This window comes from Poromitra crassiceps (assembly GCF_964638095.1).
Source record: "Poromitra crassiceps genome assembly, chromosome: 26".
Taxonomy (NCBI): Eukaryota; Metazoa; Chordata; class Actinopteri; order Beryciformes; family Melamphaidae; genus Poromitra; species Poromitra crassiceps.
This window is the reverse complement of record NC_139640.1, coordinates 138982-152598: the sequence shown is the minus strand read 5'-3', so window position 1 is coordinate 152598 and position 13617 is coordinate 138982.

Below are 13617 nucleotides of genomic sequence, written 5' to 3'. Positions count from 1 at the left end.
CGCAGTCAGACAGTGAATGGGCGAGCGATGCGGTGCAGGCTGTAGCCCTATCAGCTGATTACTGACCTGATAGCTTTTTATTTCTCCTCACAAAGCGCTCCAGGTAGAGATAGAAACAAACAGGCTGTTATAGTGAAGCTTCTCTGCATGCATTAACAGCTGTGTGAGCCTGATGCTGGCTTGCTACTTTGAGGTTAATGTCACATTGCATGCCGTAGGTGTAAATTGGTATCGGGCGCGCGGTCGGGTCAGTATCGGGCGAGTACGAGTACAGCAAAATAGGCCAGTATCGGCTCCGATACCGATACCAGTATCGGTATTGGGACATCTCTAATTGTAACCTTAAAACCTTATGTATTCAAACTGAACAGACAACATGGGTATAGTTTAGAGATAATAAGCCAACTTACGAAGAAAATCTTGGGTTTGGGCCGGGCTTGGGCCCATAAATGCAGCCAATGGGATCGGCTTGGGCCCTTTACGGCCAGGTCATGTTTTAGTAACAAGCACCACAGGGACTGTTACAGTTACTGAATATTGCTGTTCATTACACAGCATGTGTGTGTGTGTGTGTGTGCGTGTTGCTCTTCTTCCACAGCATCTTCATCATAGTAGATGTGAACGTGCTCAGACATCTCCATCTTCTGTCTCAATCATCAATCATTAACATATCTGGACTTATTCAGTTTGCATTCATTTTTTGTGATCCAAGTCAAAATAAAGCTTGCGTTTCCTCGCTCCATCCATTCACTATCATGCGTCTCTGTGCAGCTTCTATACAATAGTTTCTGCTCATTTCCTCCTCACCTCTCTAGAAGTGTGTAACCCTTGTTACGATATAGTAATAGATTACAGTATAGTAATGGCCTAATAATCAGTAGTATCAGTATGGGCTAGTATCAGAAGAAACCAGGTTGTTAAAAGAGCCAGAGATGTGAATGCCAATAATGGATCAGACAAGAATGTTAAAGTTGTGTAGCAACACGTATATTGTTACAGAGTAGAAAATAATAAAACAATTATTAAAATAACAAACTAAAATAAAGTGCGCACAAAATAACCCTGAGTTCAGTCCTTTGCGTTGGGGCCCGTTCTAACTTGTGTCAGTGCTTTTTCTATTCCTACCACACCAGATGTGGAAGGAATTCCGTATCAGACAGTGTTCAGTCTGGCTCGCCACCCAGCTCGCACTGGGAATCTGAATCTGGGACCTTGTAATCTTATCCGAGTCTGGATCACTCAGTGAAGTGGCTCGGCTCCTCTTCTGGGCATTGGACGTGGCTCCAATTCTTTAACGTACTCCAAAAACCTGACCTAGACAGGCCAGATCAAATCCAAACAGTTCGAATTACACTCATATATTGTCAATATGAATCATATCTAACCTCTGGTTAAGTGTGAATTTACACCAACATTAATGTTACAGTTTGTATCAATTGGTTCAAATCACATTCCAAAAGGATTCAGTTGTACAACAAAATAGTTTCAAAATAAATCTAGTTTCAAATTCATTTCCAAGTATCAAAAATGTAATTACGTTCATAGAAAAGCAGATTCGAAGATTCATAGAACCTAGGTTACAGTTGTAACCATCAAAATATCATGGTACCATTCTAAATTAAATCTTGGCTTTGCCATAAATAAACATGAAAAAGTGCAAGTAACATTCATCAGATTGCATTGTTTCCCCGGTGTCCACCCGCTATGCCGACCACTCGCAATGCCGACTTTAGGTTTAGGCGTGGGGGGTGGGAGAGGTTAGGTTTTGGGTTAGGGTCTGGGGGAGGTTAGGTTTAGGCGTGGGGGTGGGAGAGGTTAGGTTTTGGGTTAGGGTCTGGGGGAGGTTAGGTTTAGGCATGGGGGCTGGGAGAGGGGAGGTCGGAACAGCGAGAGGTCGGAACAGCGACATGGAACCTGTTTCCCCACAGAATTATAGCTACAATAGTGCAATTTAGAGACATTAGGACGTTCATGCTAAGTCAAGTCAAGTCAAGTCAAGTTTATTTGTATAGCACATTTCATACACAGAGGCAATTCAAAGTGCTTCACATAAAATGGTTGACAGGAAAACAAAATAAAAGAAGAGAGTAAAACGGACATTTAAAAGCATCACAACAAAACTTAAAAAAAAGAGTATAAAAAGTGTATTACAGGAAAATAAACCAAAAGAAGAAATAAAATGGACATTTAAAAGCATCACAACAAAACTTAAAAAAAAAAAGAGTATAAAAAAGTGCAATAGGCAGCAGGCGCAGCAGTTGCAGAAAGAGCTAAAACTTATAGAGGACTCATTGGGTTTGCATAGTAGCTGTCAGCAGTTAAAGGCGACGGTAAACATAAAAGTCTTTAGTCTATTTTTAAAAGTAAGTAAGGTTGGGGCAGATCTGAGGTCTTCAGGCAATTTGTTCCAGCTAGCAGAAGCATAGTGGGTAAATGCAGCCTTCCCGTGATTTGATTTGATCCTAGGGACAGTTAATAAGCTGGACCCTGTTGACCTAAGAGTTCTAGATGGTTCGTAGCGTGGGAGCAATTCAGCTATGTATTTTGGGCCTAGGCCATTGAGTGATTTATAGACTAATAACAGTATTTTAAAATCTATTCTCTGACACACTGGCAACCAATGTAAGGACTTAAGAACTGGAGTGATATGATCAGCTTTCTTAGTCTTCGTTAGTACTCTAGCAGCAGCACTCTGAATGAGTTGAAGTTGCCTAAGTTCTTTTTTGGAGAGACCAGAAAAAAGGCTATTGCAGTAGTCTAACCTACTATAAATGAAGGCGTGAATTAGTTTTTCTAGATCCTGTCTGGACATGTATCCCCTAATTCTTGCTATATTTTTAAGATGATAAAAAGCAGATTTTCTAATTGACTTAATGTGGGAGTTAAAGTTGAGATCGGAATCAATAATAACTCCAAGATTTTTGACTTGATCCTTAGGCTTCAGGGATCGAGACTCAAGGCATGCAGTGATTTTAAGCCTTTGTTCTTTGGGGCCAAACACGATGACCTCCGTTTTGTCTTTGTTTAGCTGTAGGAAATTCTGGCACATCCAGTTATTTATTTGATCAATGCACTGGCACAATGATTCTATGGGGGCATAGTCAGCTGAGGAAAGAGTTATATACAACTGAGTGTCGTCTGCATAGTTATGATAGGCTACTTTGTTTTTTTGCATAATTAGGCCTAGAGGGAGCATATAAAGGTTGAAGAGAACGGGCCCCATAATGGATCCTTGAGGCACCCCACAGGTCATCCTAGTTAGGTCAGATGTGTAATTGCCAATGGAGACGAAGTACTTCCTGTCTTGAAGATAGGACTTGAACCACTGGAGGACCGTACCCGATAGCCCAACCCAGTTTTCCAGTCTGTCCAATAAAATTGAGTGGTCAACAGTGTCAAATGCAGCGCTAAGATCCAGTAGCACTAGAATCGAATTTTTGCCTGAGTCTGTGTTCATTCTGATGTCATTTATGACTTTAGTAAGCGCGGTTTCAGTGCTGTGATGGGGGCGAAAGCCTGATTGGAGTTTATCTAGGAGATCATTTGAGGTTAGGAATCTATTGAGTTGTAGGTAAACAACCTTTTCAATTATTTTGGCTATAAAGGGGAGATTAGATATTGGTCTGTAGTTACTGATTACCGATGCATCAAGGCTGCGCTTTTTTAGTAGGGGTTTAATAACTGCAGTTTTCAGGGACTCAGGAAAAGTGCCGGTCACAAGGGATCTATTAACTATTTGCAATAGGTCCGACGACAGACAGTTATAAACGCTTTTAAAAACGATTGTCTCGACCTTTTCAGTTCGAGGTTGTAGGAGTGAAGGCTTTCTTTGTAAATATCATAGTGAATGTGAAGATTAGTTTTCCGCCATTTACGCTCAGCTTTCCTGCAATCTTTCTTTTTGCATCTAACAGATGCAGAATTTCGCCAGGGTGCTTTAATTTTGCCAGACAGCAATTTTAATCTAACAGGCGCCACACTATCAATAGTTTTCAGAATTGTCGAATTGAAGTTATCAAGAATCTCATTGACAGAAGCTGATGTGGGAGGAGATAAAGAAAATGTCTCCATAAACAGCGCGCTGGTGCCTGCATTAATGTCTCGTCTTTTAACGGTTTGTGACCTATTAATGATCTCAGGGGAGATTTCCATTTCAAAAAAGACGCAGAGATGGTCAGACAACGCAACATCAATAGTCGACACAGAAGAGGACTTGAAGCCCCTAGTAATAACTAAATCCAGGGTATGGCCTCGGTTGTGAGTAGGCCCTGAAACATGTTGAGACAGATCAAAAGTATCAAGCAAGATATTCAGTTCTTTGGCAAAATTATCCGTCGGGTTATCAATATGAATATTGAAATCCCCAGCAATAGATATACAGTCATGTTCAATGAAAATTAAGGAGAGAAGATCAGCAAATTCAACGAGAAAACTGGCTGAGTATTTTGGTGGTCTATAGATATTCAGCAGTAACACAGTGGTTGAGCATTTCAGAATAGCAGCAACGTATTCAAACGATGGAAAGTCTCCAAATGTTACCTGCTTACATTGAAACATATCAGAAAAGACAATCGCTACTCCCCCCCCCCCTCTTATCAGCTCTGGGAGTGTCAATGAAGCTATAAGTATAAGTATATAAGTATCCCTCCCTGCTCCGGAACAGTAGAGAGCACTATGCACTAAAAAATAGCCTCTTTGATCACCACAACCCTAGGGTTAACACAATTAAATTCAACAGTTAGACTATCATCTTTTTTTAACAAAACATAGTCAGCAACAGTATGGATAAGTAACATTTCCTTTCATAGTTAACAGGCAATCATTAGCATCTCAATGGAGTTTATGCAGGGAAAACACAGAGGAAATCCCGCTAGCATTTAGTGTGGCTAAATACCTGCTAACAGCCCACTAGCAACTGTATAGGCAGTGAACCCAACGTAGCATGGCTAGCAGGCTTTAGTTAACCTAGCTTTTCACATCAGACTCACCGCTGAGTCGGGGTCATCCCTATGTTCCATGGGTTCTATATTCCCCGTTTTTCAGCAAAAGGGTTATTTGGGTTAGGGTTAGGGTAGGGTTAACCCTAACCCTCTTAGTGAAAAGCGGGGAACATAGAACCTGGGGAACATAGAACCCTCTTAGTGAAAAACGGGGAATATAGAACCCGGGGAACATAGAACCCACGCAGCTATGGGTCTCGTGCTTCTCTATAAAGTGCGAGTACAACAATTTATCAATCAATAGTTATCAGACAACATCAAGCATTAGTTTAAGTTCGTTTGGGAGATTATTTCTCACTCTTACCAAGGGAATGATAGTGGATGCAATATCCATCAGTGATGACTGAATTGAAGCGCAGTTAGCAGATGCGACTTTCCTCATGCTCAGACAACGGCACAAAGAATGAATGAACGCTTCTTCTTCTTCTTCTTCTATTAGCTTTCCGGCAGACTGGATGCCTTGCGGCACATTGCCAAAGAGCATGGAAGGAAAGAGACGAAACTCCGGCCATTTTTGGAAACAGAATGCGCCTCGCAGTGGTCAGCTGCGGTAGCGCGGGCCCCTATAATCAGCCTCTCTAAACAGTAACTCAACGGGAGAACACTCTAAATTTCGTGGATTCACATCTTTTCTGGGCGTACTGCAAATCTTGATTGAAGTGGTGTAGTGCAGGGATGTAAAACAACAACCATATTGTGGAAACTAAGCAAAATGTTTCGTTTTTTTCTTTTAGTTTTTTCAAGATAAATAGTAAATGCAAAGGACCCGAGGTTAAAACCACGGCAACACACTTCTGACGGAGTGGACGACAGCCGCATTAGCTATTTATATTGAAAAAACTAAACAAAGAAAACGAAACATTTTGCTTAGTTTCCACAATATGGTTGTTGTTTTACATCCCTGCACTACACCACTTCAGTCAAGATTTGCAGTACGCCCAGAAAAGATGTGAATCCACGAAATTTAGAGTGTTCTCCCGTTGAGTTACTGTTTAGAGAGGCTGATTATAGGGGCCCGCGCTACCGCAGCTGACCACTGCGAGCCTGTGCGAGGTTCTTTTGGCGCTGTCACGCTTCCAAAAATAAAAAATGGCGGAGGCTGCTGGGCGCTGATGTTGCAATGGGGCAATATGGAGCTTTCAGTTCTTTCCATAAAAGTTCTTTGACATTGCTACGCCTCACGCGTGATTTCTAACCCCACATAGGATAAGCAATAACCACGCCCTGTGGCGCTGGGATTGGCCAGGAGCATTGAAGCTTGGGACTAAAGCACCTGGGGTTTTTCATCTTTTAAAATAAAGATGTTAAAAAAACTATTGCTTGTTACATTTTCAGTGCTGTACCTTCTCTCTGGGTAAGAATTAAGCTTGAAATTAACGATATGATACATTATATTAGGCTATATGAGCTATGAACGTGAACACAACACCGTTTATATTATTGCATGTTTATGTAGATTGTGTACATTGTGTAGATTACAATTATTATGCTTATTATTACTATGCTAAGGAAGGTAGGTGACCATAATTCATTTCAATGTCCGCTCTCAATGTCCACTCTCGAAATAGTCCGTTCTCAAGAGCTATTCAGTTGGTTCATGAAATCGCTGGGCTGCGTGCCCTCCAGTGCTGCTCCTGGCCAATCCCGGCGCCACAGGGCGTGGTTATTGCTTATCCTATGTGGGGTTAGAAATCACGCGCCTCGCGTAGGTCTTCTTCTTCTCCTTTCAGATTTTCAGCAGTGTAGTGTAAGACTTGGCGTCTTACTGCCCTCCGCAGGTGAAAGATATCAATTATGAAAAAATAAATAGTGTCCACCACCCCCCAACGTGCTCCAGTTAATAATATATTATTGTCCATACTGTCACTCAGACCCAGTTGTCCGAGTTTCCGCAAAAGCGTCCCTCAGTATTTTATCGATCTCTGCTCCAGACACATCCACCACATTTAAGAACCTCTTAGCAGCATCAAGCACCATCTCAATCCTCTCCGTCTTCCCACTCAAATTAGCAGCACAGTTTATAACCATGGCTATGAAAGCCAGGAATTGCTTCTTTTCCATGCAAATAAATGACATTACTCTGGTTAGTTTGTCCCTTTTCCCTCTCCGGTTGTTTTTGCTCTGGTTCTTTCTTTCTCTCCTCTGACATCTTAACAGCCTCTGCGTATGATATTCCATTTTCCTCTCTAATCTTGCTCACTATTCTTTGCTCAACTCTTTTTTAGGGCACTGTGCTGACCCCACATGATGATTTCCGCCACAATGCAAGCACTTCACCTCATCTTTTCCTTTTCCTACCATACACCTTTTTCCATCACAATACTTGCACCCACACCTCCCACAAATGGAACATACCGCTGCAACATGGCCGTACTCCTGACAACAAAAACATCTTAGTGGAGCTCTCTCGTATGGCCTAACCCTGTAACACACATAATCTAGATATACCCTTTCTGGCATTTCCCCTTCAAAACTGAGGCACACTGAGTTAGTATCCTCCCTGATCCCTTCACTGAATCGTGTTAGCCTCCTAGTCTAGGGAAAATAAGGTTTGACCTTAAACTAATTGCAACATAATTTATTTTCACATTTTTATGTTTATATTGATGCCCGAAACACTGTAGTAAAAATCACAGAAAATCCCATTAGTGGAAGTATGTTAAAATGTCGTTTTTTCAAAATGGCTGCCATTATTTTAAAAAATTGCTATATCTTGACTCCAACTAGACCTAGAATTACAAATTTGGTGTCTATTTCCACATTTCTGGGGGCAAGGAATCCACAGAAATGGTTGTTGAGTCTCTAAGTAGAACAGATTTTTATTTTCTCATGTAAGTATGTAGTCGTATACAACGTGGCATTTCTCACAATGTTAGCTACAACTTCGTATTTGTTAATCATACACATTTTGGGTGATACTAAGTAAGCTAAGCTATTAGCTAACTAGTAATTGCTTATTAAGCTAGCCTACTTTGAGTGGTAACAGACAATGACTGTCATTGGTAACAGACGATAAATGGCGGTCAACTTATCCATAACCTTCGGATATGGAGACTTAGCCTACCTGTCCACTCGTCTGCATGTTTGAGCTACAACTTGCGCTGTGCCTTGCCGAAATCAAATTGCCTCCAATGCGAGACTCGTGAATGACATGACTATGAAGTTATGGTTTGTGATGGCTGTCTGAGGGAACAAGATGTGCATGAAAACTCACCCTTTTCCACTAACTGTAACATTTAGAACATATTAGCCACACTTACATGTTTTATGTTTTGTTTTGTTATGTTACAGTATGTTTGGTAAGGCATTTCCCTAGCTCTGCCCCTTTCCTGACCACACCCCCTCCTACCTCCCACATACACTCCCCCCCGATACACCTGTCCATGCCCCCTACCCACCTCTCGAATCCAGACTCTCTACGACCTTCCTATCCCTAGCAACGGACTCTTTTCCCTAGCCCCGCCCCCTCCATTGAGCCGACCCGGATCAGATCCGCTCCAAAATGTAATAGGTTCTTCCTTGGCCCATGCTACACCCTTCCACCAAGTTTCATGAAAATCGGCCCAGTAGTTTTGCCGTAATCCTCCTGCTAACAGACAAATGGTCAGACAAACGGCACCGAAAACATCACCTCCTTTGTGGAGACAATGCCAATTTTGACAATGTTCCACTACTGGGATTTTTAGTATGTTAAATTGGAAGGTTTCAAGAGCTGAATACAACACAAATAATTTCTGTTGCAATTAGTTAAAGGTTGGGTCATTTTTTCTCACAGATTCTCTAGACTATCCTGGCCTCACATACACCTGACACATCCAAAAACAAGTCTGCTTTCACAGAAAAAGGCACGCTACTTACCACTCCTTTTTTTCTGACTTCTGACCCAAGTGGGAAACCTCCTCATCGTCATCAAATTCTGCTGCAAACGCACTGATATTCAAAGCTTTATCTCGCTGCCTCTTTGACAAACATTCAATAACAACCATACCGCTTCTTGTAACCCTGACCGAACGAACCTTTCCTAATTCCTTTTCAACAAACTTACCTACAACATGTGCATCTCTGAAAATACCATCAACTTTTTGTACCGCAATCATTCCAACCACAAACGACTCACTCCTCCTCACTGATCTACTGGAATCACTTTTCTTTAAAGCTCCTCCTGAATCCTCAATTTGTATTTCAGTGTCTTCAGACTCCATTTCGTCGCTGTCACTATCACCCGCCATTTTTTCAAACGCCACTCCAGCCTCACTTTGCTCGCTATTCTGCCCACTTCCATGCCTCTCCCTCCGCCTTGGTTTTCCGATTTGTGCTTTTTATGCTTGTTCTTGCCCATTATTTATTTATTCTTTTGACACAGTCAGCTAGTGTTCAATTTGATCAGCGTCTCAACACTTCTTGTCCTCCAATGTCCCCAGATACTCGCTGTCGTCCAAGCAGAACCAATGAATGAACGCAAACATGCAGAGAAAGACGGAAGCAACCCGGAAGTTGCAGAACGGAATACAGCGATCTGATTGATCGGCTGGAGAGTCAGAGCTGAATGAGAGCCAAGGATTGGCTCACTTGCAAGTCTATCAAACTAAAGCTACGGCAAGCCACAACGAGATAAATTAACCCTTTCTGACCAGGTCACAATTCGATAATGCATGTTATTATTAGGGGTGTGCCACCTTAGGCACCTCACGATTCGATTCGATTACGATTAAGGGTGCTACGATTCGATTATTAAACGATTACGATTAATCACGATTTTCGATGCATCTTTTTCACCAAACAGGATTTTTTTTAAGCAAGGTATATTTGTCAGTATATCATTAATTAAAATAGACAAACAAATGTACCTCCATTATCTTCAGTTGCGACTGAAGTCCACGCATCACATGTTACAGCCACCCTGCATGCTCTCTTCAGTGATTCCAGTTTCCAGTACTTCGGTTTTGGTCTCGTTTTACAGTTAAGGAACTGCTTTCCGGGCGAAATACCGTATTTTTTGCAAATAAAGCAAAAAAAAAAATTGCAAAAAAAAAAATGCAATTTTTTGCAAATCGATAATCGAACATTGTGAATCGATTTTAATCGTCACGTGACTAATCGCGATGCATCGATTATACGATTAATCGGCACACCCCTAGTGTGTCAATGTCAATGTATGTGTAGAGCAGCCTAATTGTACAACTTCATGAATTTATTTATATATCTATTTATGTATTTATTAACATGTCTATAGCCAGTTTCTTTCAATAGTAAAAGGGAGATGTAGCTTAATTAAATAACCATATTAAGAGGGATTTGTAGCCTAATTAAATAACCTTATGACCTGGGTTACAAGTGGGACTTTTTTTTTTTAGACTATTTTTGGCATGGGTGCTGAGGCCGACCAATCACACAGGAACCTGTCTTAACAGGAAAGACTCATTGTGGTAGTGGGGTAAAGTTAAGATATTTGTTATAGTTCTAATTGTTGTGAGACACATAAACTACCTGGCATTGTAAATCTACACTTCATTTGAAATCTATGCATCCATGCATTCATAAAGAAATATGAAATCATAAATGAATCAATCTATTTAGAGTTGCCATGTCATTTGCACAGTCAAGACTTCTGTTCAAGTTGCACATGCATAGAATGCAGTTTTTGCATACACACACACACACACACACACACACACACACACACACACACACACACACACAGAGAAACACAGGCAGAATAAGACAGACAGACTCACTGAGGGTCTTCCTGTTTTCAGCGCAGGTCTTGTTGAGGGTCTGCAGTTTGTTGAGCGTCTCTTCTAAGATGGCAGCTTTTGTATCTACACAGGAAATACAAACTTACTTTAGGTAGAAACAAATGTGCTCATCATCTTCTAGCTTTATACAGAACCAGTCTGCAAGAGGAGAGGATGTGAAGAGTGAGCAAATAAAAGCACAAATGTACAGTGGCCTACAGGCACGCTCACACACACAGAATCAGAATCAGAATCAGAATCAATCAGAATCAGAATCAGATCAGAATCAGAATCAGATATCATTTATTCACCATTATTCACCATTTTGTTATATAACATATAGGAACTTGTTCTGGCATTAAAGTGCATTAATCTTTTTTCACATAAGAGGGACAAGTGCAAACACACACACACACACACACACACACACACACACACACACACACACACACACACACACACACACACACACACACACACACACACACACACACACACAGGCAGAAAAGACAGACTCACTGAGGGTTTTCCTGTTTTCAGTCCAGGTCTTGTTGAGGGTCTGCAGTTTGTCGAGTGTCTCTTCTAAGATGCCATCAGCGTTTGTATCTGCACAGGAAATACAAAACAGTGGTGGACTTTAGGTAGAAACAAATGTGCAAAATGGATTTTGACGAGTGCTAATCTCTTGTGCGATAGAGGAAGTGAATGCCTCACAGTGGACCCTAAGGCCGAGGAGAAGACACATGAGCACCAGGCAGCACATGATCAGCAGTCACGCTGTAGTCACCCTGCAGGGCTTCATCACTGACTGGACAACATCACCTGTAGGAAAACAGGCCATCATGGTTTACAGAGGAGCTGCTACACAGCTACTGAATATTGCTGTTCATAGCATGACTCGTCATTTTTGTCAAATTAGAAAAACCATGTGACTGCCTACTGAACTTTGCAATTTAGAGAATTGATCAGGTGAATTTTAAAGAAAAGGTAAGTTCCACGTCAAGGCTGTAAGGAAAAGAGAAGTTCAATGTCAGGATTAGAAGGCCTCAAATATACGTTTGACTCAATCTCGCTATGGAAACGGATGGCCTCCCGTCTAAGAAACTGCAGTAGACGGGGAACAGAGAGCATACTTTCACTTTCAAACAGCGGATACATTTTTGTATCACATCACACAACAGTCTAAACCAAACGTTAATTTAAAATGAGATATTCCTCTAAATCTGGCTTCAAACGGCCACAATTTGAGGAAAAAACGGCCCAACTTGACTTAGGGGGACCCCATAGCTATCTGACTATAACTCGAACCCTGTAATCATTTCATTGTTTTACTCTCTTTGTTGTCCTTGTTTCTCAGTCACAACAACCGAGGCTCCGTGAGGAACTGCTCTGTCAGGGACAGTGTTGGGCAAGTTACTTTCAAAATGTAATATACTACATATTACTAGTTACTTTCATTTGAAAGTAATAAGTAACTTTACAATATTACTTTCTGTGTAGAGTAACTCATTACTTATTACACTACTTTTGCATTACTTTCACCAAAATAACAGCAGCAGCAGAATGACATCACCGCCCTGGAACCATCCCGAAAAATAATTTCAACCACTTTGAAGTCAGTGTAAACAGTCCACAATTATTATTTTCCTTTCTTATTGTCATCTATAGTGGTTATTTGCATAAAAACACACAGTTTGATTAGGAAATGATTGTATCTTTTTGAAATATGTGCTTTGATTTAATCAAATGTAACTCAATTTGTAACTTGAGTTACTTGACAAAGTGACTGGTATAATATTACTGAAATCCTATAAGTAATAAGTTATATTACTGAGTTACTGCTAAAAGTAATATATTACACGTAATATGTTACTTTTGTAATGAGTTACCCCCAACACTGGTCAGGGAGAAGCAGAATACAAAGCAGGGAAGTGGGCAGCTGCACAGACCATCCAGGGGTTCAAACCCAGGTCTTGGTGCCAGGATGGAGGAAGAGATATTGCTGTAGTAGTTGACGGTGCTTTCATCTTTGGGAGCTCCACACAGGACCCAGAAAACAGGGCAACCAGATCTATGTCTCTGTGTGCAGCGTGGCATGAGAGGCTCTCTACGCTCTGGCCGGTTGTCTCTGTAATGTTGGCAATCAAGGAATGTAAGCTTATTCTGTATGTTGCATTCAGTATAATTTGCTCTGGATATGAATGTTAGATACTGTAAATGCCTAATGTAAAATGTCTAAAAAAAAGCAAATTTATGTTTATTAAAATGTATCTAAAATTGGGTTTTGTAGGGTTTGGGTTGTAGAGTGAAAATACACTTGTTTTGGTAATTCGCCATAACTGAAAATACACACAATTCCAATATTGAATATTCACAATTCCATATTCCAGTGCTTACAAACATTGCAAGTGTAAATCTTTCACAGCCTCAAAATACATTCAAAAAAATATTTCGTTTTCACATCGTGCCAGACTTTGTAAAGCCTATCATTTCAGGGTGAAAAAGAGTCCTACATTCAATAACTCAATATGGAAAGAAGCCATTACTGGGGTGTTACAAAGCTATCCACCTTATTTTTGAATGCCTCACTGTAAAAAAAATAATTGTGGGTACAAGGTCCGGTTTAACGTGACTTATTGTTGCAGCTTGCCATTTCCTTTGTTATACTCGGCTGCAGACCCGAATTATAAACCGGAAACTGGAGTACGTTATAAAAGTTATAAATATAGTCACGTTATAAACAACTAACTACGTTTTACTGCCATGTAGCCTAAAGTAACTATTATGCTAGCCGCTAGTATTAGCCACAGTAGCCGACTACCCACAATGCATTACGTTATCCCAGCACCCGAACGACACGGCTGTAGAGCAGAATGGCTCTG